This window comes from Macaca nemestrina, chromosome 2 (genome assembly GCF_043159975.1).
Source record: "Macaca nemestrina isolate mMacNem1 chromosome 2, mMacNem.hap1, whole genome shotgun sequence".
Lineage (NCBI taxonomy): Eukaryota > Metazoa > Chordata > Mammalia > Primates > Cercopithecidae > Macaca > Macaca nemestrina.
In genome coordinates, this window is record NC_092126.1 from 169,010,095 (window position 1) to 169,033,914 (window position 23,820).

Consider the following 23,820-nt stretch of genomic DNA (forward strand, 5'->3'; position numbering starts at 1 on the left):
CACCATGTCCGGCTAATTCTGTGTTTTTAGTAGAGACAGTATTTCTCCATGTTGGTCAGGCTGGTCTCGAAGTCCTGGCCTCCCTCAGCCTCCCAAAGTGCTGGGATTACAGGCATGAGCCACCACGCCCAGCCAAGTTATTGTTTTAATATATCTATTTAAGAATTCTTGGGTTTAGGTACCATATTATCTTTGGGTTAAACCTTAAAAATAGATTTTTCTTTGAATAGCTAAAGGAAAGTTACCTCAAGTGCAGATAGATGATCTTTATTTTTATAATACAGTATATATATGCTAAATATAGTTTATATTTGCCAAATAAAATGTCACTAAAGTTAATAATACTGATAATTGATTTAGGGGAAAAATGGCTGGTAATACATTATATGTAAACATTAACGTAAATGGAAAATATAGATTTGTCCTACTTCATAAAAAATGCAAACCAGCATTAGAAAATTAGAACGTTTACATTCATAATCTGTATAACCTTCTGTTGAATGCCCTTGTGCACTCTCTTTGCCCTGTTTTAGTTCCCAACTTGCTGTAGATTATAAGTGCCCTTAATATCTCCAGTATCTCCACAGAGAATTTTGTCTTCAAGCCTTGGCATACTGTTTTACACTGTGCCTTCAACCTGAGACTTCAGTGATTCCACAAATGCTGTGAACAATGGAGTTTTGAAATAGTTAACATCTGTATTAGTTTCCTGTGGCTGCTATAACAAACTACCACAAGCCCGGTTACTTAAAACATCAGGAAACTATTCTCTCACAGTTCTGGAAGCCAAAAGTCCAAAATCGGTATCACTGGGCCAAAAGCAAGATGTCAGCAGGGCTGCATTCCTTCTGGATGCTCTAGGGGAGAATCTTTTTCTTTGCCTTTTCCAGCTTCTGCTGACCACCACTGTTTTTTGGCTTGTGGCCACATCACTGCAATCTCAGCTTCTGTGGTCACATTAACTTGGCCTCTTCTGTCTATGTGGAATCTTCCTGTTACAAGGATACACAGAATTGTAGTTAGGACCCATCTAGATAATCCAGGATAAGCTCTATGTGTCAAAATCCTTAATTTAATTATATCTGCACAGTCTTTTTTTTCATTTAGATTAATATTCAGACTCCAAGAGTTAGAACATGGACATATTTTGAGATGTCATTATTCAGCCCATCACACCATCTTTACCTTTGTACCTGCTCTGCATTCCTCCCTTGTTCTCCCTTCTCCTTTCCACTAGCACTGTCAGCCAAGCCAAGAAAAAACAAGAGATGTCCAATGGCTTCACTTTCCTGTCCGCACTTTGTACTTAGGTAAAAAAAAAATAAACAAATAAAAAATTGGAGGAGTAACATGGCAGATCCAGGCATCAAGGCTTTACAGGGTTGGAGAAAACTAGGTCCATGATCAATGGTCTGTAGATTTGTAGATTTTACATAATTTCTTTGGCCTGGTTCATATAATTTGCATCCTAATCCTAAAGACACTGTACCTGAACAGACCCAGTTCTGCTTTCCTCAGTTTTAATCTTCCTCCATCATTGTGCCTAAGGCAAGAAGAACCCAACAGCTCAATCAAATGTCAACTCCCTGTCACACTACATTCAGGAAAACTGTATACCATAGCAGTGGGTCTTGAGTATTTATTCTTATGCTACATAATGAAGAGGGACATTGCAGAAAGGTGGCTGTGGGGAAAACATCTGGAAGAAATAAATTTTCTAGGATCAAAGGGCTCCCTATGCAGCCCAGAGGGTCCTCAGGGTGCTCCTCAGAGCAAACAAACAGTTCTCTTGATGAGTCACTGCAATTTTTTTCTGCCAGAACCCACATATATTGCACGATCTCAAGGAAAAGGGGTGGAGTAAGGAGAAAGAACAAAAATTAAAGAAGGCAACAGAAGTGATTTTTAAGAATTTTAACCACACAAATAAAAGAAATCTCAACATGATTACAAACTTTTAATATATCCACTATCCTCAACATTCTGTCACGTATATTGCCCCAAAGTAAAGTTAAGTATAAGATAAAATATGTTTAAAAACACAAAAACAAGTGGGGCAAAGGAAGGATCTTGGGGAAGAGTACACACTCTGATACAACATATTTTTTTTTTCTAACATATGAAAATTGGCAAAGGATAGTGAAGCCCAGGACTGTGTCCCGAACCCTAGCCAGTGGCATTTTACTGAGGAAAAAAAAAAGTTACTTATGAATCAGTACAGCCATGCTTTGTTCTGCATGAGTGTTTTAATAGAGCGAGTGTAATATGAGGATCAGGTGGGCTCGTGGGAATGGAACAAAAGGTTTTGTAAAATTAAAGCAAAATAATTATAGCTCTAGGTGCAAAGCAAGCATACTCCAGCAGTTGATAGCAAGGACCTGCTCAGAATAGAGAAGGAAGGGAGCATGCTGGAAGTTTTTTCTTTTCTTTTCTTTTTTTTTTTTATTCAATAACAAAGGCTTTTAATAGGTAACAGTTGTAAAGCATCTTTGAGAGTAATTAATGCACCCACACAAAAATTTATTAAAATGAAAATTTAGGGAATTGTCTAAAATGAATTAATTAACAAAAAAAGAACATCATGCCTTTCTTATTTTTTTAAAGAAGGAGAGAAGGTTAAGCAAAGCAGATTTTTGTGAGATTGTATTTTTAAATGTTCCTGGTTTATTTAGTATCTGAATAGCCCTTAAAAAGAGAGTTGGCGGGATTTATTATCCACCCCCTTTAGAAATGCCAAATGGGGACAGACGTAAAATGGGGATTAATTTGCTATAAATGAGCCTCAAAGCCCCTGGAAATTATGGTATCTCCTTACAAAATGACTGAAGTTTTTAATAAGTTTACAGGGACCTCTAGGAAGCAGAATGTGATATTCAAAAGAAAGGAACATGTGTACATTATCTCGCATTGCCATTTCTATTCTGCAGTGCTCTTACCCAGGTCATTGGAGCTATCCTTCCATGTGTGGCCTCCATGGAAGACAAAAGGGAAGATTCAAAGTGTGGTATTAGTAATTTTTAGCTCAGTATATTTTCTATCTCAACAGAAATATAAAATTAACTTCATTTATCCTGTTTCTATAAGAATTTTAAGTAGCTATATTGTTTTTTCCCTTATTTTCTTTCATATTGTTTCATACTGTGATATAATTATGAAGTAGAATATGTGCAACCTGCTGAGAATTTACCTTTTACTGTGAAAATTATTTCTAGTTGATTGCAAAAGTATTTGTTTTCAGCATGTTGTTGGTAGTTCTATACCTCCAAAAGTTTTAGGTTCTGAAGTTGAGTAAATTTTCAAAGGTTAAGTTTTCTAAACCTTCCATGCCAAAAATCATTGGAAATAACTGCCTTTCTCCCAATATTCCTTTGTTCAGTGAAGACCAGAAGCTAGCTGTGTAAAAAATATGAATAAGAAATAAAATTCATTTTGGAAAATACATTTTAAAAACTAGCTTTGGTGATGACATATAAAAATAAATAATTATAATTTTTGAAGATAAATTCCTTTAAATGTATGATTATTAGAAAACTTGTATAGTAGGAAAAACATACCCCAGTAGGCATATGATGTGTGAATTTTGGGTACATTTGCCTGGCCTTGTTTTCTCTTCTTTTCATTGTTTCTTAAATGTTCATTATCTTCATGCCTTTATAATCTTTTAAGCTCTTTTCAGATTTTTCCTATTGAAGAGAGCAGATTTAGTTGGTTTGAGTAATGTTGCACTGTTAGTATAGTATTCTTACCTGTGAGGAAGAGCACGTTTGTGAAGTTCCTTGGTGAGGACAATTTGCACTTAAGTAAATATATACTCCCCGTGTTCTTTTTCCTGTAGTCCCGTGGTATTTCACTTTCTCTGAGGATATGACTAAAAGAAGGAATATCAGGGAAAATATGTTTATAGAACTTTCTGTTTTCATAATAGTGGTTCCTGCCCTAATTCTTTACTCTATGATTTTAAACTATGTGTCTATTGGCCTTTAGACTGGGATAGTATGTTGGATAATATATTTGTGTTCTATTGCTGTTGTACCAACCACAAACTTAGCAGCTTATGACAATACAAATTTATTATTTCACAGTTCTGCAGATCAGAAGTTTAGAATGGCTCCACCAGTTTCTCTGCTATAGGCTTTACAAGGCCAAAATCAAGGTGTCAGATGGATTCCTAACTGGAGGAGACTGAAAAAAATCCACTTTCATGCTCATTCATTTCCTCATGGTTGTGGGACTAAGATCTCCATTTCCTTGCTATCAGCTGGGAGCCATCTTTAGCTCCTTGCATATGTGCTGTCCCTATATCAGAGCCAGCAACAGCACCTGGAATCATCACACTTGACATCTTTCAAATTTCCCATACTACCACACCTCTTTTCCAAATTCCAGCCAAAAAAAGTTCTCTGCTTTTAAGGTGATTAGACTGGGCCAGCTTGGATAATCTAGGATACTCGCCCTGTTTTAGTGTTAGCAACCTTCATTACATTCACAGAGTCCCTTTTCCATGTAACATAACATTTTGCCATGTACCACAGGTTCTGGGCTTTAGGCAGTGGGCATTTTGGGGTGCAATTATTTTGCCTCCCACAGACGAATTCTAAAAGAAGAGTCACCTACCTCCATTATAAATTTCTAGAGTACCCTGAGTATTCTAGTGCTTTTGGTCTAGAAGTAGAAAATTCAGTATGAATACTCACCTTCTAAATGCTATTAGCAGATTTTAAAAATATGTATCTTATGGAACTTGGTAAAGAATATTTATTTTCTGTTTGATAAACAGAATAACTAGGGGTCAGGGAAAACCAAGTTGACCATTAGGGCCTGAGGTAGACTGGAAATTTTTTGGTTTATGGCAGTGGTTTTATTTATCCTAACCCTTTTAATCACTACAAAGCATACTAGAACCATAGAGGGAACCCAACTGGGAAAAGGAAGAAAGCCCAGATCAAGTGAATCAGAAATGAGATTATTAATTTTTTTTAATTTTTTATTTTGTTTTATTTTTTTGAGATGGAGTCTCACTCTGTCGTCCAAGCTGGGATGCAGTGACCTGATCTCCGCCTCCCAGGTTCAAGGGATTCTCCTGCCTCAGCCTCCCAGGTAGCTGAGACTGCAGGTGTATGCCACCATACCCAGTTAATTTTTTGTATTTTTAGTAGAGACGGGGTTTCACCATGTTGGCCAGGCTGGTCACGAGCTCCTGACCTCAGGCGATCTGCCTACCTCAGCCCCCGAAAGTGGGGATTACTACAATTTTAACACAGGTGACTCACATGGAAGGCTGAGATAAATGCAGGAAACAGAAAAATATTTCACTGGTATCTAAGAGACTGTGACCTGTTACGTGAGAGCAGGATGCAAGACATTAAGTTGGTCAGATAGATGGCAACATTTCAATTCATGGGTTGGCAATATGGGCTAAGGATGCTATAGTTAGGAATCCAAGTTAAATAAAGACTTCAGTTTAAGCTGAAATTGAGGAGGAAAGTTCTAACACTTTCTAACACCAGAAATAACATCTTTAGACAAGGTCAAAGGAAGGGCCAAGAAGGTCAAAAGGAAACATGGACAAAGAGGGGATAAGGAAGAGGAACTGGAGGTAAATTTCATCTACACTTTGGAATTCTGTTCAAGGTTGGTTCTGGTATTTGGGATGGAAGGGTTGCTTTGGATTTTAAGAGAGAAATATGGTACAGGTAAATCCACTAGATTATAATTTCTATTATATCATTTCCTTAAGGAAGAAATGAGCTCACCCCTACAATCTGCCATCTTGTATATTTTCATATTAGACTATATATTTCAGAGATAAAAACAGGAAGTAAAATTTTTGAGTAAAAAGATAATTTCTCAAGTAAAAATAGGAAAGATCAGGGCAATAAGATTGTAACTCTTTAACTACTTTTTTACTCTAATTACAACAGAAACCTGAATATATGATTATAAATTTGTAAGTCAGTTTTTAGTTATTTCATAAATTTAATTACGTTAATTACAAATCAACTAACAAAGAAGATAGTTGAAGTCAGATGTATGTGTGTTTATATTTTTTTCTCGAAGTATGTTCTACTATGCTATTCATGAAGCATTTTGGGTTTTTTTGAGTATTTAAATCAACTAATTTTTATTTAAGTTTGTTTTGTCATTTATTTGCACTTTAACAAAAAATGAATCTTCTATTTCTCAGTTAAGTAAACATTTAAATAATATAAATGAAAAAATAGAGGAGTTCTGAGAAATATGTAATTGCATAACAGAAGTCATATGTGGGCTGACTCATAATTGCAAAATAAAATCTCTGCAAAAATCCTTAACAAGTGCATGTCTTTCATATTTAAAGTACAGGCTGAGCATCCCTAATCTGAAAATCCGGAATCTGAAATGCTCCAAAATCCGAAATGTTTTGAACACTGACATGATGCCCAAAGGAAATGATCATTGGAGTATTTCAGATTTCAGACTCTCAGACTGGGGGCACTCAACGGGTAAATATATAATGAAAATATTCCAAAATCCGAAAAATGTCTAAACTCCTAAATACGTCTGCTCCCAAATATTTCAAATAAAGGATATTCAAGCTATAATTAAAATGTTATGCATAATTTCCAAAATTCATCACTGTATGATACAACACACTTTCCTGCTTGCCTTTTATGAAAATGAAGGTAACATACAGATAAGAAGGAATTACAAGTTTCTAAAAGATGGTGCTTTTTTCTACTCAGTTGACAACCAAAAGTTGCCAGGCAAGAACATAACAATTGGCATTTACTAAGTGCTTATCGTATATTACTACGTGAAGTGGATTTTTTTTTCCGTAAGTTATTGGGGTGCAGGTGGTATTTGGGCACATGAGTAAGTTCCTTTTTTTTTTTTTTTTTGAGATGGAGTTTTGCTCTTGTTGCCCAGGCTGGAGTGCAATGGCACAATCTCAGCTCACTGCAACCACCACCTCCTGGGTTCAGGCGATTCTCCTGTCTCAGCCTCCTGAGTAGGTGAGATTACAGGTGCCCACCACCATATCCAGCTAATTTTTTGTATTTTTAGTAGAGACAGGGTTTCACCATGTTGGCCAGGCTGGTCTTGAGCTCCTGACCTCAGGTGATCTACACGAGTAAGTTCTTTACTGGTGATTTGTGAGATTTTGGTGTACCCATCACCCGAGCAGTATACACTGCACCATATTTGTAGTCTCCTATCTTTTGCCCACTTCCCGCTCTTTCCTCCAAGACCCCAAAGTCCATTGCATCATTCTTGTTTTTTTGAGATGGAGTCTTGCTCTATTGCCTAGGCTGGAGTGCAGTGTCATGATCTCAGCTCACTGCAGCCTCCATCTCCCAGGTTAAAGTGATTCTCCTACCTCAGCCTCTGGAGCAGCTAGGATTATAGGTGCAGACCACCACGCCCAGCTTATTTTTGTATTTTTATTAGAGACAGGGTTTCACTATGCTGGCCAGGCTGGCCTCAAACTCCTGATCTCAAGTGATCCACCTGCCTCATCCTCCCAAAGTGCTGGGATTACAGGTCTGAGCCACCGCACCTGGCCCATTGAATCATTCCTATGCCTTTGCACCCTCATAGCTTAGCTCCCACGTATCAGTGAGAATATACAATGTTTGGTTTTCTGTTCTGGAGTTACTTCACTTAGAATAATAGTCTCCAATCTCATCCAGGTCACTGCAAATGCTGTTAATTCATTCCTTTTTATGGCTGCATAGTATTCTAACATATATATATGTGTGTGTGTGTGTGTATTTGCATATATATGTATATATATGCATATATATGCTGCAATAGTATACATATAGTATATATGATAGTGTGTATATAACATATATGTGTGTATTATATGTATATTATACACACACACACACACCAGTTTCTTTATCCACTCATTGATTGATGAACATTTGGGTTGGTGCCATGATTTTGCAGTTGTGAATTGTGCTGCTATAATATGTAGCAATTATAAGTGATTTGTCAACTTGTGCTGTTACTAAATGCATGATTAACAATAAAACACAGGCTTAACTCAACAGTATTGTTTTTCTAGCAAAATTCTAACAAAATGAGTAAACATACACTATTCCCCACACATGGACACATACTACATGCAAACATCATCCATAACACATGCAGTACACGTTCAAATATATCTATTTGCACCTCTTAAATAGCTAGTATACTTGCTGTTTTACTGTGTGCCAAAATAAAATTTTATTGTGAATGAATAAATGCTATGGGCATAAACTCATTTGAGGATATATGCTATTGTCCTAATTTCCAAAGTAAGACAACACAGGTGCCTCAACAAGCTATGTATAACGAATATTTTTTGAGTACTGTGTAGCATAGTAGCAAAATTACTGGGTATCAGAACCTGTGAGTTCTAGCCTTTGCTCTGCCACATGTTAGATTTGTGATATTAAGAATGTCATTTAATAGCTTGTAGCCTCTGTTCCTTCACTTATGAAAAAAGGATAATGATATCTCTCCTATTTACTTTCCAGAGTTGATATTCACATCAGATGAGCTAAATATACTTTAAGGCATTCAAAGATTATGAATTACTATTCAAAACTATATTATGTTTTAAATAAATATAGACAATTCCCATTAGTACAGTTAAGGCAAGGTCTGTGTCCTCTTATATATAATCGTTAAAACTTTGAAATTAGTTTATTATTGTTTATTTGCTTTGTTGTATCTGTTGCAGAGTCTCCTTGTAATTTTCTATATGTCTGATGAGTTGCTAATCACAATATTAAGTGGTGTTGGATTTCAATGTTATTGTATGTATGAGAGCTGATGTTCAAAATCAGGGCAGTATTAGATATTAGTGCACTATCAAAGACAGTTAACAGGAAGGAATGTAGAATTAATGATTAAAAACATGAAGAATTGCTATAATATTATATATCTTGCTGTATAATTTTATCTATTTTTATTAATTAAATAATTATTGGTTAAATCATACTTTTTCTTGATCTAAATTCCAGAAGCAATGAAGAGCCAGAAGCTTAAGGGTTGACTTGGAGAGAAGGAATACCTTTTTATTTTTAATGTGTGTGTGTTTTTGGTTGGTTTGTTTTGTATCTCATTTCCGTTTCTCCAAATCCCTATCCCTACCCATTTATTATAGCTTGGTCCAGATTCTAGAGCCAATGGTTTTTCATATTAAGCTAATGGATAATTAGATGGTGCAGAGATGAATCTCAAAGTTTATATAAGCCCTTTAAAAATGTATGCAAATATACTTTGTATTTTATCTAAATGTATACTTTATTTGTATTTGTAAATATGCCCTTTCTTTCTCCCCACCCCTTCCTTGGAGAGAAGGTTGATAAGTTTAATTTATTCTCAAAGGACCACATGAGATTAAAAACCCTTGGAACTGTTGAGTTAGAGCTATTGGTACCAAAGTGAGCATCAGCTGGAGAAAGAAATTTTCCTTTTTTCCCCTTTTTCCCAACTATCCCACTTGTGTCCCCGACATTTGGGTTGGGGTGGGAAGCAGAGAAGGAAGATTAGAGGGCCAGCCAGTGGGTCTCTAATGGCTTTACCTTTTTTTTTCCTTTCTTTCTTTCTTGCTTTTTTACTCACTGTTTTTCTCCTTTCTCCCTCCCTTCTCCCATTTGTTTCCTTCCTCCCTTCCTTCCTTTCTCCCTCACTTCCTTTCTTCTGTCCTTCCAACTTTTCTCCCTTCATCTCTCCTTCTTCCTTTTTCTTTTCAATATTTCTCTTCATAAGATAAAATTTAAGCAAGCATTCTTTAAATTAAGGACCCATTTTATTTTAGTGCTGTGGCATATTCCTTTACTCATCTGCTTCTCATCACTTGATGCTGATTGTATTCATTTTGTCACCATCCTGGTTTTGAGAATATCCTACTGTGTTCTGTGAAGTACTAGTGCTCTGCAGAAGTTATTTCTGTAATAGAAAATCCATAGAAATCAGTGGGAAAAAATGTAGTATCTATTTCTTATCTTCATTTTTAACATTTTGGGTCCCTACTTGGATATCATCACCTAAGACACAATTTTTCCAATGAATAAAATAAAATGACTAATTAATTTATGAATTATTTAAGACAGAAAATGGGTGAAATTAAGCTGTAATTCTTATATTTACTGATATAATTCACTTACTGTAGATATGTGGACAAGGCCATCTCCAACTTCTATAGAAAATCGAAAAAGAAAATGATCTTGTTTACTAATTGCTCAAGATTTTACTCACTGATACAGGAAAATCAGACTTCCCTTTTGGGTACTATAAGATGTGAAATTGAAGTAGACAGTACTTATGTTTTTGTGTGATTTTTACAGTGTCTATTAGACTTACATCATTCAATAAACATAATATTAGAACAGAATTTAGTTGAAATCAAATGTTGTGAGTGGGTAAGGTAATGTGCACATCCAGTTCTTATCAGGTGGTTCTAAGCAGGATGTGGGGCCTGCACCCCCAGTTGCTAACCTATCAAGGGTAGCCCACGTGGTTCTCAGGGCACCATGCTGATGAGCACCCACTGTGGTTCTGATTTTGGCAGCCATGGCTGAATCGGGTCTTTGATCTTTGGAGTGGCTTCTGCCACAGTGAGCATATCTGTTTGTTTTGCTCCTCCCTTTGGTCATTATTCCAATCTGGCAGTATAAGGCAAAAAAAAAAAAAAAAAGAGAGAGAGAGAGAGAGACGTGGGAGGGGGTTGTTAGAGGATACTTCAGGAACACGACTGTACCAAGTATGAAAAAGCTGCTTAAAAATTCTGGCTCTAAAAGCTCATGCATAACATTTTTTGCTGACTCATTAATGAATACATTTTATTTTATGTGTCATTCAACAGCCTGCTAAAAATCACTCTTTCTGATTCTGTTTTCTCATTACTGGGGTTTTGAATCCATCATAAAATGCAGCCAGCCACACAAAGGAAAGGCAGTCCTGCTCCCTGTCTTTTAATAGTCTTCCTTCATAAGTATCTAAATATGCTTGAAAACATTTACTTCTTACGCTTTGATATTTTAAAATCAGTTCCTCTAATATATTTGAAAATCAGCTTCAGAGGTTTGATTACATTTTAATTTTTATTTATTTATTTTTAATTGAAAAATAATTATATATTTTATGGGGTACAATGTGATATTTTGATCTGTGTATACATTGTAGAAATATTTAATCAAGCCAGTTAATATATTCATCACCTCACTTGCGTGTATGACATTTTGTTGAAATCTTTCAACAGATTTTGTAATAATCTCTATTTATTCCAATATACTATTTGATGGGAAATGTAAAGATGACTATACCCATTTTATAGCTGAAAAAGTGGAGATACTGAGGTGCTAAATATGCTATTTAATGTTGTAGAAGTGTTAGTGTCGTTCTAAAATTCAAGTTGTCATTCTGATATTTGGGGATTTAGGGCTTTAGCATATGTTCTATGCAATGATCAAAACACTTGATCCACATTATCTTAATAATATCATTGAGGTATCATAGATAAAAAGTAACCTGAGACATAGAAAGGCATTAAATTACTTGTAGCAAATCTCATAGCAAGGTCACAGAGAAGCTGACACAGTCTTGGACTTCTTCATATGAACTAGCCATGACTAGTTTTCTGACAGGAAACATTTTTCTCCTTTTGAGAATGTGAAGGTCGAAGATTTCTCCCAGGTCGAGAAAGCAATGCCTTAAAGAACTCTGAGAAAATTTTTGATTTTTAACTCTCAAACAAATATACAGCCCATTGTATTGATCACCACTTACAAGTTTAAAATACGTGAGTTCTAAAATTCTTGTTTAGAAAAACTGGGATTAAGTCACCTTTTCATTCCTTCATTATCTAGGTCTCACCAAAACATTTTAAAGTATTAGGTATTTATATAATGTGTGTGAAAATACATAATTTCAGAAATTGGAATGTATGTGGAATTTATTTTGGAAAAATAGCATCTACTTTGAAATGTGTCTGTCATAACTTCTGTTTATGATCATTTTCAATTAGAAGACAAGGTTTCCCTATATAAGACTAGAGACTCAGATAGCTAGGAAGGAAGGAGGGACCAAACAGGCTAAAATTTTACTAAGTTGTAACCAATCCAGGTATCATGAAGAAAGAGGACGTGAAGTTGTCTTCTATACTTTTAACTTCTATGAATTAGGATTTTCAATTGAGAAATAAACAGATTCTAGAAAGCCCTGGCTTCCCAGGAGGTGCCACTAGGTTAGTATGGCTCAGACAGATGCTCATGAACTCATCTGCTGGTTTTCCCATACAAAACATCTCAGCCAATATCCACAGAATAAAGACCAATAATGGAGGGTCCAGGCAGTCCTTTATCCCAAAGAAGAAACTTTACTTACACACACAAGCAAATGAAAAGAGCCTCCTTGTAGCCCCTCCATAAAGAAATACCACCATTTCATCTAGAACCAGCTTTATCACCATAACAAAATGTTGTGTTCCATGGATATTTGCACCATAGTTTAGGTCAAGAATTAGAGTTGGCTGGATTTAGTCAATGTCAAGAGAAAAGAAAGAATGTGGAGAGGGCATCAGAGTGCTCGGAGCTGGCAAATGCTGGCAATTAGCCGTAAAGTTAGCAGCGTGGGGTTATCTGAAAAGAGCATATGATTATACTGAGTGGTAGCTTCCCCAGTGAGTCCCAAATAAGCTTTTTCATCTACATTAAATACAATGTGATATTGTATTAATCACTTGGAAAAACAAGAATTTTTTCTATTATTAACTGGTAAGTTCCTGTGTCATCTATCTCTATTTTTTCTGTCAGCTCTGTTTTCTTAAACACAACCAGTTCAACTATATTATTAACATCTTCAAAGGAAAACCTACCAGACTACCAAGGCTAATTTGCTTTAACTAAGATTTATTTACATTTATTGTCTAAGATAAGCTTCAATAATATATGGTCATTTGGTCCAGAAACAGTAAGTCTTAGTTGTATGTGGTAACCTTTAACTCTGAATACTTCAAATGCCATATATTTTACCCCTATTCTGGGCTAGATTTTGTGCTATTCTTTTCTTTTCTTTCTTTCTTTCTTTTTTTTTTTTTTTTTTTTTTTTTTTTTTGAGTTGGAGTCTAGCTTTGTCACCCAGGCTGGAGTGCAATGGCATGACCTCGGCTCACTGGAACCTCCATCTCCCGGGTTCAGGCAATTCTCCTGCCTCAGCCCCCCAAGTAGATGGGATTACAGGTTTCTGCCACCATGCCCAGCTAATTTTTGTATTTTCAGTAGAGACAGGATTTCACCATGCTGGCCAGGCTTGTCTCGAACTCCTGATCTCAGGTGATCCACCCAACTCAGCCTCCCAAAGTGCTGGGATTACAGTCGTGAGCCACCGCGCCCAGACTCATTTTCTTTAATTTTCATGACATAAACATTATGTGTGACTATGTAACTATAAAGTAATAAATCTGATTTTAGTTGGACATTAGTTGCCCTGGTCTCATTGGGTAGAATGAATTCACATCATGTATATATAGCTTCTCTACTTGTGAGTTTCATAATACATTAAATGGAGATGGTAATTAATAGTACCTACCTCACAATGTTACTGTGAGAATTAAATGAGATATTATATGTAGAGTCTTTAGATTAGTCCCTAGCATATAGTTAACGCTCAGTTAATGTTAACTATTATTATGTATAAGCATTGTGGGAATAAAAATCAAACATTTACTGATAAGTGCTCAGTATATAGTAGGAGCTCAACTCATACATATTTAATGAATTAGTAAACTGTAAGTTCTTTAAATGGCTAGATGTTACTGATCTATGGTAAATGTAGTATTCTGGCTATTGCCTTATACTGTTAAATATACTATAAAGCAAAATGTTAAATAACACCAAGATTTCTACATAGTTTTCAGGAATATTTACTAGCTATGAAAGAGCTTTTTGGGGGTTTAGGAGTATTATTTCCTTTCTCATTTAACATTTGCACCGTTAGTCCCATACAGCATGTGCTATCTGACTAGAGGTATATGTGTGGCCACAAAATGGGCATAGATTTTCCCCTTCCTTTAACAGTCATGCAGATATGATTTATCTTACGGTACAATGAAAACAGAAGCAGTACAAGCCTGCCCATAGTAAAAGAAGATAAATGGGCAAGAAAACACAGAAAGGCAGTGTGTGTCAAGCATGCTTCATATTTGCCTGAGAGAACTGAAACACACAAAGTGAGAAAGACGTGCACAAAGTGAGAAAGCTGCTTGCTTTTTTGATGATATCAAGACGTTATAGTTTTGGGGGACATTTGTTTCTTAATAAATTTATTTTTAAATCCTGCAATATTTACCATCTGAAACATTTATCTGAAATTGTCATGTATTAAATCCCATCTTTTCTAGAACTGGTGTTCTGCTTCTAGTAACAGTTTGAGAAAGGGTTCAAAGGTTTGACTCTCCCTAGAATGTTCTTACCACTGGTACTTCTACTCAACCTTTACAAATAGTTGATGCATCACTTCTAGGAGGCCCATCCTATATGTTTATATATATTTGTGTCATTGCTCTGGCTATATTGCATTACAGTTTTCAGTTGAGATGTGTGTTTTCTCTTTTAGAGTCTGGTGACTAAATTGTGAACTTCTTGCATGACGAGGCTGTGCTTTACTTATCTCCAATATTATTCAGTTCCTGAAATAGAGTAGATGCTCAATAAATAAGTATCCAATAAATTAATAAATTTGCAGTCTCACACACAGGCATATATTCTTATAAAAGATTAGGGACATTAATACAATTTTTTTCTTTGCATGTTCCTAAAGTGATTGTGAATCTTTGGAAATTGTTTATGAACATATTAATATGTTTCTTAGTGCTCTAGTCACCTTGAGGGAAATTTTTTAATCTTTGAAAAAAGTTATTTTTTAATCTCTGTATATTCTTTTTTACCCCGAGCATGACTTTTGCACAATGGACTCAAGTGTGTTGTCAATTACTGATTATTTGGTTTAGCCACACAGAAACTGTTAGGAATCCTTATTTTTATTTGCACACTATCTGTTTGGTGGCTTTGTCCAAGCCCATGGATTATGCCAGTTAAATGGAAAAGTCTTACTTTCAAGCAAAATTCTCAGCATTTAATACAGTGTGTGGCATATATTTGGGAGTCAATAAATGTTCATGGAATGCATGAACAAATCAGTCATTGTTGCAAACTGTTTTGAGGATGAGGTATGAGATTTTTTTTTAAGGCTAAATGAAATGCCCAGTATCACACAGCAGGATAAGAGAAAATCTCACACTCATAACTCATACTTCTGTGTTTCCAGACTGTTACACAAGCTCACTGAGAAGTGCAGTATATGTCTGATTTCTCAACTTCACCCTGCAGTAAACTTTTGCTATCCGGAGGCTAGAGACCTCTTTTGTGAATGTTGTCTGCCCAATGACTGTGTTGGCACCAGGGAGGCCCTAGCAGATAAAGTGGAGGAACATATGGTTTCCATCTCAATACAAAGTGGTGGACATAACGTGGTAATTCAGCTGAGATGTCCTCTATATTGTAAACTGAAAGAGTATGATTAGAGGTGTTTATAAACGGCGTCTGAATTCCCCCACACCCCTCCCCATCCCCTTTCCACCGTAGTTTTATCTGTCTGAATCAGAGCGATCTAGCCTCCCAGCCTCACTGCATTATTTGTGAAAATGGCCAGTGTGAGGAATTATTAATTAAAGCTAACAAATCACCCTGACGAGCTGTGCCCTGGCATGGCTGAAGGTTGATTGGCGAAAGTGTTCTCCTTTGGAGAAAAGACTTTTTGTGCTCGTGACGCAGTCAGGGACGGATTATTGAATATGCAAGTTAGAAGAAAAATCACAGGACAAGCAAATTGAGTATTTACTGGCAAATAATTGCTCTCTTAAGCTGTGGCTCTCTTCCTAAATTCTTAACATTCCCGAGGGTTAGAAAGAAACACAGAAAAATGCATCGGTACAGAGTACATTTCAAAAAAAATACATAGACTGATGTTTCAGACTTGTGCAGGTAAGTGTGATTGTGTGTGTATGGAAAGTGAAAGAACAAGGGAAAGCAAAGGAAAGATAGGGGAAGAAGCATAACTGTTAGTCTGATGAGTTTTTAAAATCAACTTGTTTATTGGAGCTCAGCGTATTTCTAAGTTGGGAATTTAGTTTCAGTGCTGCATTTATTGTGAAAGTTAGAGACGTGAGAATGAGAGAGGATTTTCTCAAAGTTGTTTGTCTTCATTAGCAGAAGAATATGTTAATGTTTTGTCCCAATAGTATTTATAAATTTTGTTCAGGCATTTGTGGATATATGTATAAAATTATCAGTTGATTTAAAGATCTTTAGTTATTTTCAACATTGTTGATTATGACACGTCATACAGTGTTTCGAACATATTTGGGTACAACTATTGCATTTATTTTTAAAAGTAAACACTGCTTTCATTAGGACCAAGCTAGTCCTTGTTGAGAATTCCTAAAGGGACATTATAGTTTGGAAATACTTAAACTTCAGACTTCTATAATAACTAAAGTGTCCTTATTGTCAATTGTGTGGTCTTTTTATCTGTAATGTTAATCAGATGCTAAGTTTTGTGGACATTGTAAGACAGGAGAGACTAGTTTAGAGGTTTTTCAGGACTAAATTTAAATACATAGAAATATAACTGTGCAAATGAAGGTTAATTCCATGTATAAAATATAGACATTAAGAAATAGAGATACTCTTACAAGTACAGCTAGGTTATGGGAGCAACATTACCAGAATATATATATCCATTGAAGATGAATTGCATATTCTGTGATAATCTGGAAAATGCTTTTTCGACTTCCATCAACAACAAACTGTTTTTGAAATGAAAATAAGTGACTGGAAAAATAGTGCTTTTGGCTTTTAATAACTATGAAAAACATTGATTTAAAACAAAGGCATAATCATAATTTAGACTAAATTAACTAATTAATAATTACCAGATGCTTTAACAATATAACATCTACATGATACTAGTAATAGGAATAATAATAAAAATGGAAAATCTGGTAATGACACAGAAATTAAATCAGATGACTCTCATGTTTTAGAAAATCAGAATTTTAAAATATAAATAAATAAAACATATGTTGCCTTCTAATCTATTCCTTGAACCATGTAATATTGTATTGGTTAGGATTTTTCTCTTACTATATCCTATTTTATTTAAAAATGTGATCCTTAGTATAGGGAATAGAGCTCATAAGAAAGTTTAGAAAATATATTTTTTAAAGGTTTAATTCCCACTAGATCACATTCTGTCCTCAGATTTCAAGAGGCAGCCTCCTTAAAGTTTCTTGTGACTATTTGAGGGCAAAATTTGGTCCATTATTTAGAAATAGCAAAGGGGGCATTTAAAGCATATGTTCAGAGACTTAACCATCTGCTTGCTTTATTATGAATACCGCAGAGTTATGAGAAATTGGAAAGACTCAAAAATTGAACCAGAGTTCTATGCAAAATTTTAAAAATACAGCACTCTGATTTTTAAAAATATGTTTTGCAACCACCTACTTTTGCTAAGTATATCTTATTAGTCCTCTATGTGAGAATAGTATTATTCCACCTTTTTGACATATGGGAAATGAATGGCAAAGTATAGTTGAGTGACATGAACCTATAGAAAGTTAATAGTAATCTTTTCTCTCTGATTTAAACCACTACATATGAATACCTTGTGGAGTTTTAGACTTGTCGTCAGTGAAACTCACAGTGACTTAGAGAAACATTATAAAATGGTGACTGCTGGAACAAAAATGAAGTCCAGCTGCTAGTTTCTGGACTGTCTACAAATGAGTTGCAAGAGACATGCGGAGGCCAGACTAAAGAGAACTTCTGTAGTCCAACTGTGATGTAATGAAAGTATGAATCAGCTATTGGTTGCCAATGCTGAGGGGGAAAAGCAACAAAATATTTTTTTAAGTGCAAATTGGCATTATTCCCAGGTGGTACTATATTCCTTTGGTATCTGGAAGGATATGACATTCAGAAATTAATAAAAGAACAAAAATCATCTTTAAGTCCCAGGCATAGTAATATTTCACCTAGATTGGTCGTATAAGGACATATCAATATGAATATAATTGTTAAAATGTCTAATGCTCAATTAGAGTTCTTCTACATTACCTGAGTTTTACTAGAATCAGACTGAGACTGGCTGGATCATTCTCAGAGGAGAATATAGAAAGTAGACTAAATTTAGCCTGAATATAAGTTTTTGTTGTTGAGATGACTATTACTCTTTGTTGCTTAATGAAAAGCATTTACTTAAAAGAAAATAATAATGGAAGCAAAGGACTGAAATATTTGGTTTGAAGACTCCAAGTAAAAAAATGTATGTGTATGTATCATGTATACTTCTATATTTGTTTAATTAAAAAATGTTTTCAGAAATATATGCTTTATTAGGCTGATTAAGCCAAAACATTTTTGTGTGTGTAATCTAAAGACTGAACACAAAAATTTTAAAACAGACCTGAAAGATATCAGTCAGAACTGAATTAATGACCTGGGGCTGAAAATACCTATGTCAAATTTCATTTGGATTTTTTCATGGTGGGATTTTAATTTTATGTCTCCCTAAATGGAAGTGCTACAGTCAAGTGAATCTATAGCCCAAAGAATAATGAAATATGTCAATTATTTTAGGAGGTTAGTTTTTATTTTTTATATTGAGTACATGTGATGTAAATACCAAATATATATACACAATATGTTTTTTTGTTTATTTGTCTTATTTACTATTTATTGCTCTAATAAGGGAATTAAAATGGCTGACAATGAAAAAATAAACACAAATACATGAATGCAGCAAAATACATGAATTAGAAGTAGGTAAGAAAAATAAAACAATAAAGGAAAGGATATAAAGATGGAGTTAGAAGTGAGGTCAGCATGCAAACTATATTCAGTGAAGTGCTGTATATTTGCCTTTAAACTTCCTTGCAGCGAAAGTTGAAGAGAAAAGCTTGTTACACAGTTTATAACATCCGTAAGCATAAGAAAATAATTTTCATTTTTTGTCTTGAAAATGGCTCTTGAAAAGAGCTCTTAGTTTTCAAAGAAGTCAATGCTAAAGCAGCTGCCACTGTACAGAATTTAAGGCTGCAGATACCTAAAGGTCAGGTCAGAAGCAGACGCAGTACCTTCCCTGGGACATGGATGTGGAAGTAGACCAAAGTAATCCCCTTTTAATCCCTGGGCATGTGTTTCTAGAGAGAAAAAAAAAAAGACACGATTAATGCAGTAATGTTGGTAAGCTAACAATTTGTGGAAAGTAGGGAGTTAAAGGGGGAATTTTAAAAAATTATTTCATGTAAATAAATACATATATTTTTAGTAGCAAATGAAAGATTTAGAAGGCATTCACTTTTATAATAACCACTAAAACATGTTATCAAATAAACCTCTTAAATCAACATTGCTTTCCTAAGTTGTTCATAAAACACTGCTGTACTGCTGCCATTCTTCTTCGACTTTTACTTTAAGCAGATTGTCAGTCTCACTGAAGTTTTAAAAAGAGTCATTTCTGGCTTGAAATTTAATATTTCTTGCCCTTATGTCCTCCCTTGGTTCATTTTGAGAAGTCTTAGCAAATTGCCTATTCTTTTCACAGGTAATTTTGATAGTTAAGTCACATTTAATAGGCTAGTCTTCTCTTCATATTGAAAAGGTGAACTATATAGATTTATTATTATATTACCTTGTAGCCTAGTCCCTGGTAAGTAGTCCAAGGACCAACTGTATCAGGATTACCCAGGGATTACCTATATCAGGATTATCTAGAGCACCTGTTAAAATGGAGATTCCCTGAACCCCATTCCAGAATTTCTAAATAAGAAGCTCTGAGAATGTAGCCTCGATCTGCAGTTTAGGAAAGTGCCCAACTTATAATAAAGTTGTTATATAAGTTGTGCATAATAAAGTTTGAAGTTCACTGTTTTAAAATTGTGACTTTAAACATTTCTAGTATATGAGCATAAAATAGGATTTCTCTACAACCATCAGTGAGGGTTTATTATATTTTATTAACACTAACTAAAACTAACTAATACATAAAACTAATACATAATAGTTAACACTAACTAACACTAACTAATACATAATACTCAATAATATGTGATTGCCTGCTCATAAATCTAGAAACACCTAGACTAGACAAAAACTCTGAATTTGTTTGAACACCCTTAAGCCATATCTCACCATTTTAAAAAATATTATTTAATTTTTAAGTTATCATTTATTAAGAACTACTATATACTAAGTCATATGTTGAGTCTTGATGTTGAGTCCTTGATGCATTTGTAAAATCCTCCAGAGAATAGACCAGTAAATTCAAGACACTTCTTGTAGGAAACTTCTTTCCATGGGGAGCTGCACATAATATAAGGGGAGAAACAAGTCATCTGTAAATACCAAGAGTGTGCATTGTCAACCGGAAAATAATTTGTTTTCATCTTTTAGGCTTGTTCTGGTGTATGTGTGTTCTGGGTTATTTCATTGAACTGAGTGGTAGGCACTCAAGATGCTTAGAGCTCTAAGAGGTAGATAAGTAATGGGGTCAATCTTCAAGGGACTTTACATAAAGCAGAGAAGACTGATAATTAACAAAAGTATATGGCCTTCATAAGGTTCTGAGGCAGACAGAGTAAAGAGTACTGTCCTTCAAAAGGTCAGAGAGTAGAGCAACAGGAAAGGTTTCCCAGCAGGAGTTATGTTTTAACTGAGACTAACAACCTAATTGTAAAACAAAACAAAAACATTCTTTAAGTAAAGTTCTGAATTTCCCTTTGATTACCTAAGTAATGTGTCCATGTTGAAAATATTTCAGACAATAGGAAAAAGTATTTTTTAAAGAATAAAATCACCACTTAAAGAAACCATTGTTAACATTCTTCAGATACTTTTTTGAGCATGTATTATGTCCTAAGGTTATGCCAACCGGCTACAGCTTCTCAGAAGGGAGCATTTTAATTGGCAGATAGTGTGAATAGCACCAACTCAAACCTTAACTCATTTCAGCTGTCTTCAGATTTGGCTTACAGACCAAATGGGCCCCAACCCTAATGATGTAGATAAAACAACACAAATGCAGTACTCTCTTGAACAAACACCATAGCACCTGCTGTAACCCCCACCTAGAGTAGATATGAGAGTCAGATTCCTTGGGTTCCAATGCAGACTTGTACCTCTTTTCTATCTGTGTGATCTTGACCAAATTTTTGGATTTCTATATCTCAATGTGCTTTTCTGTTAAATTGAATTTACGGTACGTACTTACCTCATGTAATATTTTGAGAAATGAATAAGATAATACATGTAAAGTGCTAATCACAGTACTTGGCACATAGTAGAGTTCAATAAATGCTATCTATTATTTATTGGTGATTACTAGTATTATCACTACTATTACAGTTATTTTTATTACCAGAGAAACTTGCTGAAAATATATTTTGTCCAGTACAACTCCATTATTATTACTGACAAAACAATTCAAGACACATTTCTTACAAAACCATTCAAGAGTGGGTCAGATATGTTATCTTGGCAACACATATTAAGAATCTGGATTTTATAGATGAAAATTATAATATGATTTAGCTCAGTAGATAAATGACATTATGTGGACTAAATTTCTGTTTCTAGATAGAAATAATGCCTAAAAGTGCCTTAAATGCCTTTCATGTCACATATCTTGTTTCAACAATTTGTGATTAACTTGGTTTGTTTTATTAAAAGAAAATTGTAAATCCAACACTCTAATGTTTTCCAGATAGTGCCACCTTTCTTTATTCAATCAGTGATGGAAAATGATAAGAAATACAGTTTTACCTAAAGAGGGTATCTTCAGGAAGGAAGAGATTCTAGTGGTCAGATCTGTGATTTAGCATAATAGCAAACAAAGATAACTATCCTAGCAACTGCCACATAGTAGGTGACTAAAGAATTGAAGTATATTTTATAAGAAAAAGCATATGTCAATCCAGGTGTTATGTGGAAGTGGAAGTGATTTTAAGAGAATGCACAAATTATATGCTCATGGACAAGTTACTTTTTGTGACTAATTCTTCAAATGGAAAATAAACCAATAATATCTTCATTACATGGTGAGTGTGTATAGTCCTTGGTAGAGTTCTTGGAACATAATAGATATTTAATAAATAATACCTGCTAACAACAGAAATAACCACAACAATAATAACACATGAAAATCCTGTGTATAATGGCTATAAGCTCATTAATATATAATACATATGATTTGTATGCATTGATACATAAATAATAACATTTTAAATTGCTTTGCTAATGTTTGACACACGGTAGGAACTTGGTGTAAATTTGATCTATTTAAATACCTTCGGCCGGGCGCGGTGGCTCAAGCCTGTAATCCCAGCACTTTGGGAGGCCGAGACGGGCGGATCACGAGGTCAGGAGATCGAGACCATCCTGGCTAACACAGTGAAACCCCGTCTCTACTAAAAATACAAAAACTTAGCCGGGCGAGGTGGCAGGCGCCTGTAGTCCCAGCTCCTCGGGAGGCTGAGGCAGGAGAATGGCGTGAACCCGGGAGGCGGAGCTTGCAGTGAGCTGAGATCCGGCCACTGCACTCCAGCCTGGGTGACAGAGCGAGACTCCGTCTCAAAAATAAATAAATAAATAAATAAATAAATAAATAAATAAATAAATACCTTCATTAAAAGATTGCTTTAGTTATTTTAGTTAAATGAAAACACAGTTCAAAAATCTAAAACTAACTTAATCCTTTGGAAAATGAGAATAAAAGCAAAGGCTACCTAAGGATTTGTTACTGAAATGGTCAAATAATTTGGGCTTAATGCAAATAAATAGCAGGCATACCACTCTATTTCAAAGAGCAGACAAAGAGAATTAACTTGGAAAACTCTTAGGTGACCCCTAATTTGAATCTTATTAATTGGAAGCATTTTAAAGCTCAAAAGGCTGTTATTGCTAGTTACAGTGGTAGCTACATATGGAAAATGGCTGCAGAGATTCACAATACAAAAATAGTCCATTGCTAAATTCAAAATTCTGTTAATGTCACAAACAGTGGGACGTGAAACACAAATGAATTGTGATGACAGTTGAGTACCAAGCCGCCTATTTTTTCCCCCTCAGAGCTGCCCATATTTGGCTTTATATTCTCCTCAGTCCTGATTTAACCCATAAATATTTGTATTTTCTTCAGCTAGCCTCACCTTGGAAACTACTACTTAAGCATTTTATTCCTAAGTGTTTCTCAATTCCTGGGAATTCTGCTTTATTGCTTTTCTTCCTACAGATATGCATTTTAAAATATTTCTTTACCTCTTGCTTTAGAGTCAGATTTTGAATCTTTTTTCACCTATAGTCTGATGAGGCTCAATGTTGCTCTTTACTCTCCCATTTCTCCTCAGTGTTTACAGTGTCATCTGCAGGCTAGGGCCTGTTTCTTCTCCGTGTTGCTTTGACTTGGGGTACTTGCTGTCATCCTGATCATCTGCATTTATTGGCTACCATCGTTTTTTAAAAACTGGTTTTTTAAATGTCACTCTTACCCTTTATGATAGAAGGTCTTTATGATCCTGGATTTGGGGAGCAAGACTTATTTTATGAACCTACGAAAGCTCTCTTATAAATGCAGCAGTTCCACATAACCATAAGCTAGCTTGACCTTTGGGAAATGTCATTAAAAAATCTCTAAAGAGTATTGCTAAAATGACCAAATTATTTAGGCTTAATGGATTTTGTAGCATGGATACCAGACCTACTCAGAGAGCAACAGTCCTGGCTG

General features: G+C 35.0%; 1 protein-coding gene across 43 annotated transcripts in view; it reads left to right on the forward strand.

The window, feature by feature from the left end:
* LOC105470366 (zinc finger and BTB domain containing 20) overlaps window positions 1–23,820 on the forward strand; it is an 814,500-nt gene that overhangs the window by 371,714 nt on the left and 418,966 nt on the right. For 2 of the 43 annotated variants that reach the window (XM_071089404.1, XM_011722249.2), the window contains exon 1: window positions 3–16,019. The exons of the other annotated variants lie outside the window; for them this stretch is intronic. The gene's annotated coding sequence lies outside the window, so the exon portion shown is untranslated. Of the gene's footprint in view, window positions 1–2; window positions 16,020–23,820 lie in introns of those variants that run through there. 43 annotated transcript variants of the gene reach the window in all.